This window comes from Triturus cristatus, chromosome 2_2 (assembly GCF_964204655.1).
Source record: "Triturus cristatus chromosome 2_2, aTriCri1.1, whole genome shotgun sequence".
Lineage (NCBI taxonomy): Eukaryota > Metazoa > Chordata > Amphibia > Caudata > Salamandridae > Triturus > Triturus cristatus.
Genome location: NC_140582.1, coordinates 551,832,830 through 551,845,258, shown reverse-complemented (window position 1 = coordinate 551,845,258; position 12,429 = coordinate 551,832,830).

The window sequence follows — 12,429 nt, the reverse complement described above, 5'->3', positions numbered from 1 at the left end:
GAGCCAGCCCTGGGGGGTGGTGGTCCCCAGGGCCATGTATGGCTCCAGGAGAGGAGGGAGCCATGTAGCCCCCCTCCTTGCTTGAAGTTTGCCCCTGATCGGGGTGGTACCCAAGGATGCTGGTAGGCCGCGTGGCCCCCAGCATTCATTTTGGCAAAAGCACCGGGATATGGTGGTCCCTGGGGCTCCAGGGGGTTTGGGTGCCCCGCCTGCATTATTTAAAATTAAATCCCTGGGGAGGTGGCAGCCCCCAGAGCAGTGGAGAAGCGGGGGCCACACGGGCCGATATTTTGTAAAGATAAAGCCCCGGGAAAGTGGCGGTCCCCAGGGCTTGGGGGTACAAGATGTCCCCCAACTATCATTGAATATGCCCAGGGAGGTAGTGGTCACTGAGGCAACAGGGGAGGCTGTATGGCCCTCCCCTACATGGCTTTGTAAAGAAGCCCTGGGGAGGAAGTGGATCCCAGGGCATCATAAGCCCAAGGAGTGGGGGCCCATGCACCCCTCTTCTTTATTTGTATAATGCCCGAGGACCTGTCCCACCCAGAGGGCGATAATTAATTAAGCCAGGGAGGCCACATTTGTTTAAAAAAATTGTTTGGGCCCTGTGAGACCCCCCAAGAGGCCTAGGGAGTCAGGGTATTTCTACCTTACCCCCTTTTTTTCTTTTTGACGTGTTTCCTGTGACTCGATTCAAGCCGAGTCACAAGATGGCTGTTAACCTTTTTTGGTCTGAAGCGTTGGCAGCCAATCAGATCTCAGCACGAGATCAGAAGGGGTAACAGATCCTCTGCAAACCTATATATACAACTGATAATGTCTCTGCAACTGCTGAACTGATTTACACCAATCAACAAAAAGGTGTCCTTCTGGACCAACAGCTAGCTTTCGGTCAAATTTGGTGTAATTCCGTTCAGCAGTTCAGGATGTAGCCGTGTCTGAGGTTCCTATGGAAATGAACATTGGAAAAAACGCATTTTGGGACCATCCTTTTTCTCTGCCCCTGCTTGATAGATCACTATGAAACTTTGAAAAAAGCAGCTAAAGTGAGCGTCAAAGTTATTGGCAAATGAAAAAAACCTCTTACTATGGAAACTACAAACTAACTATAACTACCTACTGGTGACCGCCAGTAGGTGATAAATATATATGCATGTATATCTATATATACATACACACACACACGCACACACACACACACACACACACACATACATATATATATATTGCCTACTGGCGTTCACCAGTAGGCAGTTATGCTTTGGACCTTGTTTCCATAGGAGGAGCTTTTTTTCCTTTTGCCAATTACTTTGGCACTGCTTAATGAATCCTCGCAAAATATTCAAAACTAGTCTGATGCTCACTTCAGCTGCTGTCTTGAAAGTTTCGGGGTGCTCCATCAAGTGGGGGTCAAGAAAAAGGTGGGGTCCCAAAATGTGTTTTCCCTATTCAAATTCCGATAGGGATTTTAGACATGACAACAGCCTGAACTGCTGAACGAAATTACACCAAAAATTGTCAGAAAGGTAGCTGTTGGTTCTGAATGGGAACTTTTGTTCATTAGCCTAAATCCATTCAGTAGTTTTTGAGCTATTAAAAGAAATCTAAATGTGGCTATATAAGGACGCGAATCCTCTGAGGATCTGACAGTCCACGTGCTCAAATCTGATTGCTGCCAACACTTCAACAAGCAAGTTTAAACAAAAGAAAAGGGGGCAGGGTAGAAATACCCTGGCCCTCTAACTGTGCTCGTGGGGTCTGACAGTGAAAAAAGCACTGTTTAATTTTTGCTGCCGCAACACAACAGAGCCTTGAATCCATGTCAACATTTTTAAGAACATTGGCTGTCTCCTTTGCTTGTTTACATTATAGCCCCGGGGTGGGACAGGAACCGTGGGCCACCAGGATTGTTTTTAAAAAAAAGAGGAGGTGCATGGGCCCCCCCTCCTTGAGCTTAATTGTGCCCCAGAGACCACACCTCAGTGGAAGTATAAATAAATTGATTAGAGGGGTCCGCATGAACCCCCTCAGCCCCAGGGACCACCACCTCCTTGGATCTAATTTAAATATGGAGCAGGGGTGTGCAGACCGTGCCGCGCTGCCCCCCTCCTGAGCCGTTTTCATCCCAGGGGACCATCACCTCCCTCTGCGGCCATGGAAACACTGGGGGGAACATGGCATCCTCCTGGAGCCATACATGGCCAAGGGGACCGCCGCTCCACCCAGGGCCGGCTCCTACTATGCCCCGGAGTGCCCAACCAGGAAATAGCTGTTTGCTTTTTACTTGGCAGGAGCCAGAATAGCTCCGACCAATCCAGCGGGCGGGAGCTGTCAAAGTGCTTCTCCCGCTGGAAGAAAAGGTTTCATCTCTTTCCTTGCCTGCCGACATGCAGGCAGGGAAAGAGATAAAAGTATTGCTCCTGCATGCAGGGAACTGCATTTCTAGCAGCTCACTGCGTGCAGCAGCAATGCTGGCTCCTGAAGGAGACGAGTAGACGGTTGGTACTGCGGGGGCCTTGAGACTCTACCTGCAGTCCCAGAGAACGTCAGAAGGGAGCAAAAAGAGGGAGAATTAAGGTCAGAAATAATCAGAAAGAGGCAAGAAAAAGGTGAGAAATGAGCAGAAAGAGGCAAAATAAAGGTTAGCAATGAGCCGAAAGAGGCAGAATAAAGATCAGAAACGAGCAGAAAGAGGCAAAATAAATGTAAGAAACAAGCAGAAAATGGCAGAATAAAGGTAAAAAAAGGCAAGATAAAGGTCAGAAATTAGCAGAAAGAGGCAAAATAAAGATCAGAAATTAGCAGAAAGAGGCAGAATAAAGGTCAGCAGCAAGCTGAATGAGGCAAGATAACGGTCAGAAAGTGACAAAGTAAAGGTCTGAAATGAGCAGAAAGAGGCAGAATATAGGTCAGCAACGATCAGAAACAAGCAGAAAGAGGCAGAACTAAAGTCCAAAGGAAGCAGAAAGAGGCAGAATAAAGGTCAGAAACAAGCAGAAAGAGGCATATTAAATTACAGAAATGAGCAAAAAGAGGCAAAATAAAGGTCAGGAGCAAGCAGAAAGAGGCAAAATAGAGGTGAGAAATGAGCAGCAAGAGGGAAAATAGAGGTGAGAAATGAGCAGCAAGAGACAGAATAAAGGTCAGGAGTGAGCAAAAAGGGGCAAAATAACAGGCAGAAAAAACAGAAAGAGGCAACATAGAGGGCAGGAGTGAGCAGAGAAGTGGGAAAAAAACAAAGCATCAGAGAGTAGCAGACTGCAGGAAGGCTGGACAGGAGGACCATCACAGGGGAAGTTGGAAAGAGAATTTGCTCCTGTGTGCCCCCAACTTTTTTGCTGCTCACCCACTGACAGACCCACTCATATACTCATGCACCCACTCACAGGTACATTCACATGTGCACACCCACTCACAGACTCACTCAGACACTCACATATACACTGACTGACACACTCAGGCACTCATGCAACTTCTGAGGTAATAATCAGTGCATAACAGGAGCGTAAGTTATAGTTTGCTTAAGTAACTATAACTGCTGAATTTCACTGGTTTTGTACGAGTGAAATTTGAGCCCAACTAAAACGTCCCTGTAACCTTTAGTTATTTTCTGTGAATTTCTAAGGTTTTTTATTTCTATTTCCTAACTATAACATCCTTGCAACCTTTGTTTTTTCAGTGAAAATATATATATAATGTGTGTGAGTGTGTGTGTGGGTATGTGTGTATATGTGTGTGTATATGTGCATATATATATTTATATATTCACTGAAAAAAACATAGGTTTCACACACGTTATAGTTAGGAATTAGCATTTAAAAAACCTTGCAAATTCACTGAAAAAACCATAGGTTTCACACATGTTATAGTTAGCGGAAATTTTACTGATAAAAAACCAATGAAATTCCCCTGTTATAGTTAGTGCAGGCAAGTATAACTCACGCGACCGCAATCTTCTGCTGATGACATATGTGTCTTTATGAAAAAAAAATATTTGTAATATATGTATAGCTAAAAATGTATGGAAGAAGACATGGGCAAATAAGTGTCTAAATACAGTATTAGCATCAGCAGAGGATTGCGGTCGCGTGAGTTATAGTTGCCTGCACTAACTATAATGGGGGAATTTCATTGGTTTTTTATCAGTAAAATTTCCGCTAACTATAACATGTGTGAAACCTATGGTTTTTTCAGTGAATTTGCAAGGTTTTTTAAATGCTAATTCCTAACTATAACGTGTGTGAAACCTATGGTTTTTTCAGTGAATTTGTACGGTTTTTTAAATGCTAAGTTAATTTACGCCATTCGAGGCGTGCGCGCCCACTTAACGCAGTGCGTTCCGTGCACGGTTTTTATCAACTTTAATAAGCCCTGTACATTTGGTGGCCTTCGGCCACCAAAAGCACAGGGGGTGGGGTCAATGTGGATAGTGTTTTTTTTATTTCGATTTTATAATTTCATGTTGCCAAAATATAGTTTTTTTACTGATGTAATAAGCCCTGTACATTTGGTGGCCCACGGCCACCAAAAGCACAGGGGGTGGGGTAAGTGTGGATAGTGTTTTTTTTATTTCTATTTTTTACCGTACGCTTACGGTAAGCGTACGGTAAGCGTACTCGGCGAAATTGCCGAAATAAAAATAAAACCGTTTTTGCTCTTGGGGGATGTTTGGGGACTCCCTCAACATGACTATGTGGGAGGGAGTTGTCAAAACAGCCCCGTAACATGTTTTTGGGCATCATGTTTGATAAATAACACTCAGTGCGAGAGACAAAATGGCGGACGCCGCTTCCTTGTTTCGGCCGATTCGAATGTTTACTAAGATCTAAGAGCCAATCAGAATCGCGCACGCCACCGTACGCGTACGGTAAGCGTACGGTAAGCGTACCGTAAGCGGGCTCAGATATATATATTGATTTAAAGGCTATTTTCTCAGAATCTACTGAACAGATTTACACCAAACCTACAAAAGGCACTTCCTTGACATAGGGACTACCTCTCTGCCAAATTTCTAGTAATTCTGTTCAGCCGTTCGGGCTGTAGCTCTGTCTAAATCCTGAGCCGTTTTCATCCCAGGGGACCATCACCTCCCTCTGCGGCCATGGAAACACTGGGGGGAACATGGCATCCTCCTGGAGCCATACATGGCCAAGGGGACCGCCGCTCCACCCAGGGCCGGCTCCTACTATGCCCCGGAGTGCCCAACCAGGAAATAGCTGTTTGCTTTTTACTTGGCAGGAGCTAGAACAGCTCCGACCAATCCAGCGGGCGGGAGCTGTCAAAGTGCTTCTCCCGCTGGAAGAAAAGGTTTCATCTCTTTCCTTGCCTGCCGACATGCAGGCAGGGAAAGAGATAAAAGTATTGCTCCTGCATGCAGGGAACTGCATTTCTAGCAGCTCACTGCGTGCAGCAGCAATGCTGGCTCCTGAAGGAGACGAGTAGACGGTTGGTACTGCGGGGGCCTTGAGACTCTACCTGCAGTCCCAGAGAACGTCAGAAGGGAGCAAAAAGAGGGAGAATTAAGGTCAGAAATAATCAGAAAGAGGCAAGAAAAAGGTGAGAAATGAGCAGAAAGAGGCAAAATAAAGGTTAGCAATGAGCCGAAAGAGGCAGAATAAAGATCAGAAACGAGCAGAAAGAGGCAAAATAAATGTAAGAAACAAGCAGAAAATGGCAGAATAAAGGTAAAAAAAGGCAAGATAAAGGTCAGAAATTAGCAGAAAGAGGCAAAATAAAGATCAGAAATTAGCAGAAAGAGGCAGAATAAAGGTCAGCAGCAAGCTGAATGAGGCAAGATAACGGTCAGAAAGTGACAAAGTAAAGGTCTGAAATGAGCAGAAAGAGGCAGAATATAGGTCAGCAACGATCAGAAACAAGCAGAAAGAGGCAGAACTAAAGTCCAAAGGAAGCAGAAAGAGGCAGAATAAAGGTCAGAAACAAGCAGAAAGAGGCATATTAAATTACAGAAATGAGCAAAAAGAGGCAAAATAAAGGTCAGGAGCAAGCAGAAAGAGGCAAAATAGAGGTGAGAAATGAGCAGCAAGAGGGAAAATAGAGGTGAGAAATGAGCAGCAAGAGACAGAATAAAGGTCAGGAGTGAGCAAAAAGGGGCAAAATAACAGGCAGAAAAAACAGAAAGAGGCAACATAGAGGGCAGGAGTGAGCAGAGAAGTGGGAAAAAACAAAGCATCAGAGAGTAGCAGACTGCAGGAAGGCTGGACAGGAGGACCATCACAGGGGAAGTTGGAAAGAGAATTTGCTCCTGTGTGCCCCCTACTTTTTTGCTGCTCACCCACTGACAGACCCACTCATATACTCATGCACCCACTCACAGGTACATTCACATGTGCACACCCACTCACAGACTCACTCAGACACTCACATATACACTGACTGACACACTCAGGCACTCATGCAACTTCTGAGGTAATAATCAGTGCATAACAGGAGCGTAAGTTATAGTTTGCTTAAGTAACTATAACTGCTGAATTTCACTGGTTTTGTACGAGTGAAATTTGAGCCCAACTAAAACGTCCCTGTAACCTTTAGTTATTTTCTGTGAATTTCTAAGGTTTTTTATTTCTATTTCCTAACTATAACATCCTTGCAACCTTTGTTTTTTCAGTGAAAATATATATATAATGTGTGTGAGTGTGTGTGTGGGTATGTGTGTATATGTGTGTGTATATGTGCATATATATATTTATATATTCACTGAAAAAACCATAGGTTTCACACACGTTATAGTTAGGAATTAGCATTTAAAAAACCTTGCAAATTCACTGAAAAAACCATAGGTTTCACACATGTTATAGTTAGCGGAAATTTTACTGATAAAAAACCAATGAAATTCCCCCGTTATAGTTAGTGCAGGCAACTATAACTCACGCGACCGCAATCTTCTGCTGATGACATATGTGTCTTTATGAAAAAAAAATATTTGTAATATATGTATAGCTAAAAATGTATGGAAGAAGACATGGGCAAATAAGTGTCTAAATACAGTATTAGCATCAGCAGAGGATTGCGGTCGCGTGAGTTATAGTTGCCTGCACTAACTATAACGGGGGAATTTCATTGGTTTTTTATCAGTAAAATTTCCGCTAACTATAACATGTGTGAAACCTATGGTTTTTTCAGTGAATTTGCAAGGTTTTTTAAATGCTAATTCCTAACTATAACGTGTGTGAAACCTATGGTTTTTTCAGTGAATTTGTACGGTTTTTTAAATGCTAAGTTAATTTACGCCATTCGAGGCGTGCGCGCCCACTTAACGCAGTGCGTTTCGTGCACGGTTTTTATCAACTTTAATAAGCCCTGTACATTTGGTGGCCTTCGGCCACCAAAAGCACAGGGGGTGGGGTCAATGTGGATAGTGTTTTTTTTATTTCGATTTTATAATTTCATGTTGCCAAAATATAGTTTTTTTACTGATGTAATAAGCCCTGTACATTTGGTGGCCCACGGCCACCAAAAGCACAGGGGGTGGGGTAAGTGTGGATAGTGTTTTTTTTATTTCTATTTTTTACCGTACGCTTACGGTAAGCGTACGGTAAGCGTACTCGGCGAAATTGCCGAAATAAAAATAAAACCGTTTTTGCTCTTGGGGGATGTTTGGGGACTCCCTCAACATGACTATGTGGGAGGGAGTTGTCAAAACAGCCCCGTAACATGTTTTTGGGCATCATGTTTGATAAATAACACTCAGTGCGAGAGACAAAATGGCGGACGCCGCTTCCTGGTTTCGGCCGATTCGAATGTTTACTAAGATCTAAGAGCCAATCAGAATCGCGCTCGCGCACGCCACCGTACGCGTACGGTAAGCGTACGGTAAGCGTACCGTAAGCGGGCTCAGATATATATATTGATTTAAAGGCTATTTTCTCAGAATCTACTGAACAGATTTACACCAAACCTACAAAAGGCACTTCCTTGACATAGGGACTACCTCTCTGCCAAATTTCTAGTAATTCTGTTCAGCCGTTCGGGCTGTAGCTCTGTCTAAAGGTCCTATGGAAAAATGCATGGGAAAAACGCGTTTTGGGACCCCCCTTTTATCTCAGCCCCCGCTTGACGAATCCCCCCGAGACTTTCAGGGTAGGAGCGGAGCGTAGCGCCCCACCTATTTTGAGAAATTCGCGAGGATTCATCGACCGGCGCCAAAGTTATTCAAAATAGAATGTTGCGGATTTCCTATGGAAAAGGGGTCCTAACTATAACTACCTACTGGCGACCGCCAGTAGGTAATATATATATATATATATATTCACTGAAAAAACCATAGGTTTCACACACATTATAGTTAGGAATTAGCATTTAAAAAACCTTGCAAATTCACTGAAAAAACCATAGGTTTCACACATGTTATAGTTAGCGGAAATTTTAATCATAAAAAACCATTGAAATTCCCCCGTTATAGTTAGTGCAGGCAACTATAACTCACGCGACCGCAATCCTCTGCTGATGACATATGTGTCTTTATGAAAAAAAAATATTTGTAATATATGTATAGCTAAAATTTAATGGAAGAAGACATGGGCAAATAAGTTTCTAAATACAGTATTAGCATCAGCAGAGGATTGCGGTCGCGTGAGTTATAGTTGCCTGCACTAACTATAACGGGGGAATTTCAATGGTTTTTTATGATTAAAATTTCCGCTAACTATAACATGTGTGAAACCTATGGTTTTTTCAGTGAATTTGCAAGGTTTTTTAAATGCTAATTCCTAACTATAACGTGTGTGAAACCTATGTTTTTTTCAGTGAATTTGTACGTTTTTTTAAATGCTAAGTTACTTTACGCCATTCGTGGCGTGCGCGCCCAGTTAACGCAGTTAGTGCCGTGCACGCACGGTGGTCAGGCGGTGCGCTGCACGCACCGCGTGCCCACGTTACGCGGGATGGGCCATGTACGCACGATGCGCTTCGCGCACCGTGCGCACATGGAGGACATATTATGCGCTTCGTTGTGAAAGGTAATCATTTATATTTTCATTTGGTGAAGATATGCCATGCACAAACGGTGCACATCGGACACCTTTTGCACACGGTGTGGGGATAGTATGGATAGTTTTTTTTTTTTTATTAATTTTTACCGTACACGTACGGTAAGCGTAATCGGCGATTTTTCGAAAAAAAATAAAATTGAATTTTTGGCCTTGGGGGTTCTTTGGGGACACCATCATCAATGCTAGGTGGTTAGGAACTGAATACATTGCCCCTTTAGATGTTTTTTGCCTTTGTTTTTGCTGCCTCGCTCAGAGTGCGAGAGAGAAATTGGCGGCCGCCGCTTCCTGGTTTCGACCGATTCGAATGTTTACTTAGATCTAACAGCCAATCAGAATCGCGCTCGCGCACGACACCGTACGCGTACGGTAAGCTTACCGATATATATATTGATTTAAATGCTATTTTCTCAGGATATACTGAACAGATTTACACCAAACCTACAAAAGGCACTTCCTTGACCTAAAGACTACCTCTCTGCCAAATTTCAAGTAACTCTGTTCAGCCGTTCGGGCTGTAGCTGTGTCTAAAGGTCCTATGGAAAAATGCATGGGAAAAACGCGTTTTGGGACCCCCCTTTTTTCTCAGCCCCCGCTTGACGAATCACCCCGAGACTTTCAGGGTAGGAGCGGAGCGTAGCGCCCCACCTATTTTGAAAATTTCGCGAGGATTCGTCGACTGGCGCCAAAGTTATTCCAAATAGAATGTTGCGGATTTCCTATGGAAACAGGGTCCTAACTATAACTATAACTATCTACTGGCGACCGCGACCGCCAGTAGATAATATATATATATATATATATATATATATATATATATATATATATATATATATATATATATAACTCAGCAAAACCGTTCTCAGTCACAAACAGGTCCCAATACACTCGGGTTCTTCATCTTAAGTTTATTGTGGCTTGGGGTGATGCGCTTCGACTATCTCTGTGGTATTTTTCACAACAATGCCCCAACACCACTTTGTGCAATATATACTTTTTCTCTTTTTTTGTCTTCACATTCCTTAAAGTGACTGAGATATTTTGTTCATCGTGTCACATGCAATAAAGTTTTTTCAGTGTTTCACAAAAGTACTGTATACTTCATACCATTAACAGTTAATAACTTGTAAATCCAAATTAGCAATATTGTCATATTCACTGACTTCAAAATAAAACATAAATCATGACTCTATAATATGTGCTTAATTCTTCCATGCAAAATATTATATTATAACAATATGGGCAATATTACAAATTCGGTGCTGCAAACATCTGGATGTCAAATTCTTGTATATCAATTTATGTGACAATTGACCCAATTTACTCAAATTGTCATCTATAATGCAAGGTCCAATGCCACATTCATATCCCCGAGATTATAAAAGTGGACGTATAATGCATTGTAACCCTTTTTTCGAAGTGCAAAGTGCCTCCTCTCACACTTATCCCTGGCGAAAATATTAGTAAATTTCTTTCTGTACAAGCCACTGCTATTTGTTCATAAAGTGCCGAGTGCGTAACAGCAACCGCTTTTGCCTTCAAACCGTTACAAAGCGACATGCATCATAAAGTTTCATTGCACAGAATTAAGCTGCACCTATTGATCTCATACATATTATTTCTGAGTTCGAACAATTGCCTGAACCCACTGATAAAGTGCTAAATCGGTATGTAAACAAATACACTGAATAAAGTGCAAACAGTGAATTATTGCATAATAAGGTGAAACAGATTGAACGGTATTATTACCTACTGGCGGTCGCCAGTAGGTAGTTATAGTTAGGACCTATTTTCCATAGGAAATCCGCAACATTCTATTCCCAATAAGTCTGGCACCGGTTGACGGATCCTCGCGAAATTTTCCAAACTTTTGGCCAGCTCTGCTCCGCTCCTACCCTTAAAGTTTTGTGGTGATCTCTCAAGCGGGGGCCGAGACAAAAGGGGGGTCCCGAAACGCGTTTCCCCCCTGCCATTTCCCATAGGATCTGTTGTCACAGCTACAGCCCGAACCGCTGAATGGAATGACACCAAATTTGGCAAAGAGGTAGTCCCCAGTTCGGACTCGTGCCTTTTGCATATATGGTGTGAATCCGTTCAGTAGTTCCTGAGAAAATTAAAGTTAAAAGTACATATATATCTATGGCCTCTGAGGATCCGCGTACCCTACCCGCACCGAAGCGCACCCTCCCCGAACCAAGCGCGCACCCTCCCGATCGCGCGCTGAATGCTAATTGGCTGTCGAGTGTCTCTCTACATTCGAAATCAGGAACTGTTGGCGGCCATTTTCTGCCTCGGTAGAAGCGAGGCTGATGAAGCAAGGGGAAAAAGTGTGTAAAACATACAAAGGGGGCAGAGTGGAAATACTCTAACCCTCTAGAGGTGCTTAGGGGGTCCCAGAAGGACCCCCTGGGGCCCCTTTTAAAAAAAAACGGCAAAATGCGCGCATCCTATCGCGTTGGATGCACGGATCCTCTTGCGGTGGGTTCGCGGATCCAAGGGAAAAAAAATGAAATTGTTGGGAGATAAAGATTAACCTTAAGTGTTTTGTTCTTGAGTGGCTCTAAAAAGAGCCGTTGTGTTCATTCAGAGTTTTTGGTACTTATAAGTAAGTACCTATACAGAGTCTAAAGTTGTTGAGGAAAACTCTGTTTCCTTCATCAGTAAAGTGTACTCCATCTCTCCTATACATCTCTTGCATATGAAAGCGCAGATTGTTATTGTAAATGGACCCCATTCTGTAGTCTCGGAGAAAAGCAGAAACAGATTTATTCACATGTTTCCTAGCTTTCTCAATCTGTGGACAAAAATGATCGGACCAGTTCCATTTCTGCCTTTGACATATGTTAGAATACACAAAGGCAGTTTTAGGGAAAAGTGAAATCAGTTCTGCAAAGGTGTCCTTCATAAGCATTTCCAGACCTACCCCAGTCAAAGTGCCTAGGTCATTGCCACCACAGTGCACTATTATGAGGTCAGGGTGTTGGATTTGCATGAAGGATTTCACCAATGGCATCAATTGGTGCCACTTTAACCCTCTCTGTCCAATCCATTTAATGTCTACATTTGGCAAACCTAGGTCTTTGTGAATGCCTTTGTTTTCCGCATACCTTTGGCTCCAGAAAATGTAGCTGTGTCCCACAATCCACACTGTAAGCATCTTGTAAGGAGGTCTGGATGCACTCAGATGGTCTCTCTAAATGAAATGGCAGTTTAGAAAGTAAGATGTTTCTAAAATGGTGGCTAAGATGCAAGTTTGAAACAAGGCAAGAAATCATTGGTTGTTTGACAACCTTCTACACTGAAAGGTAGGGTGCATATTTCTGTTTTTTAAATGCATTATTCTTCTTGGTTAACAAAAACTGTTTGTAAGGAACATTATATATGATAAGCTGATATGTTGAGAAGTCAAGCACACTTGCTGTCT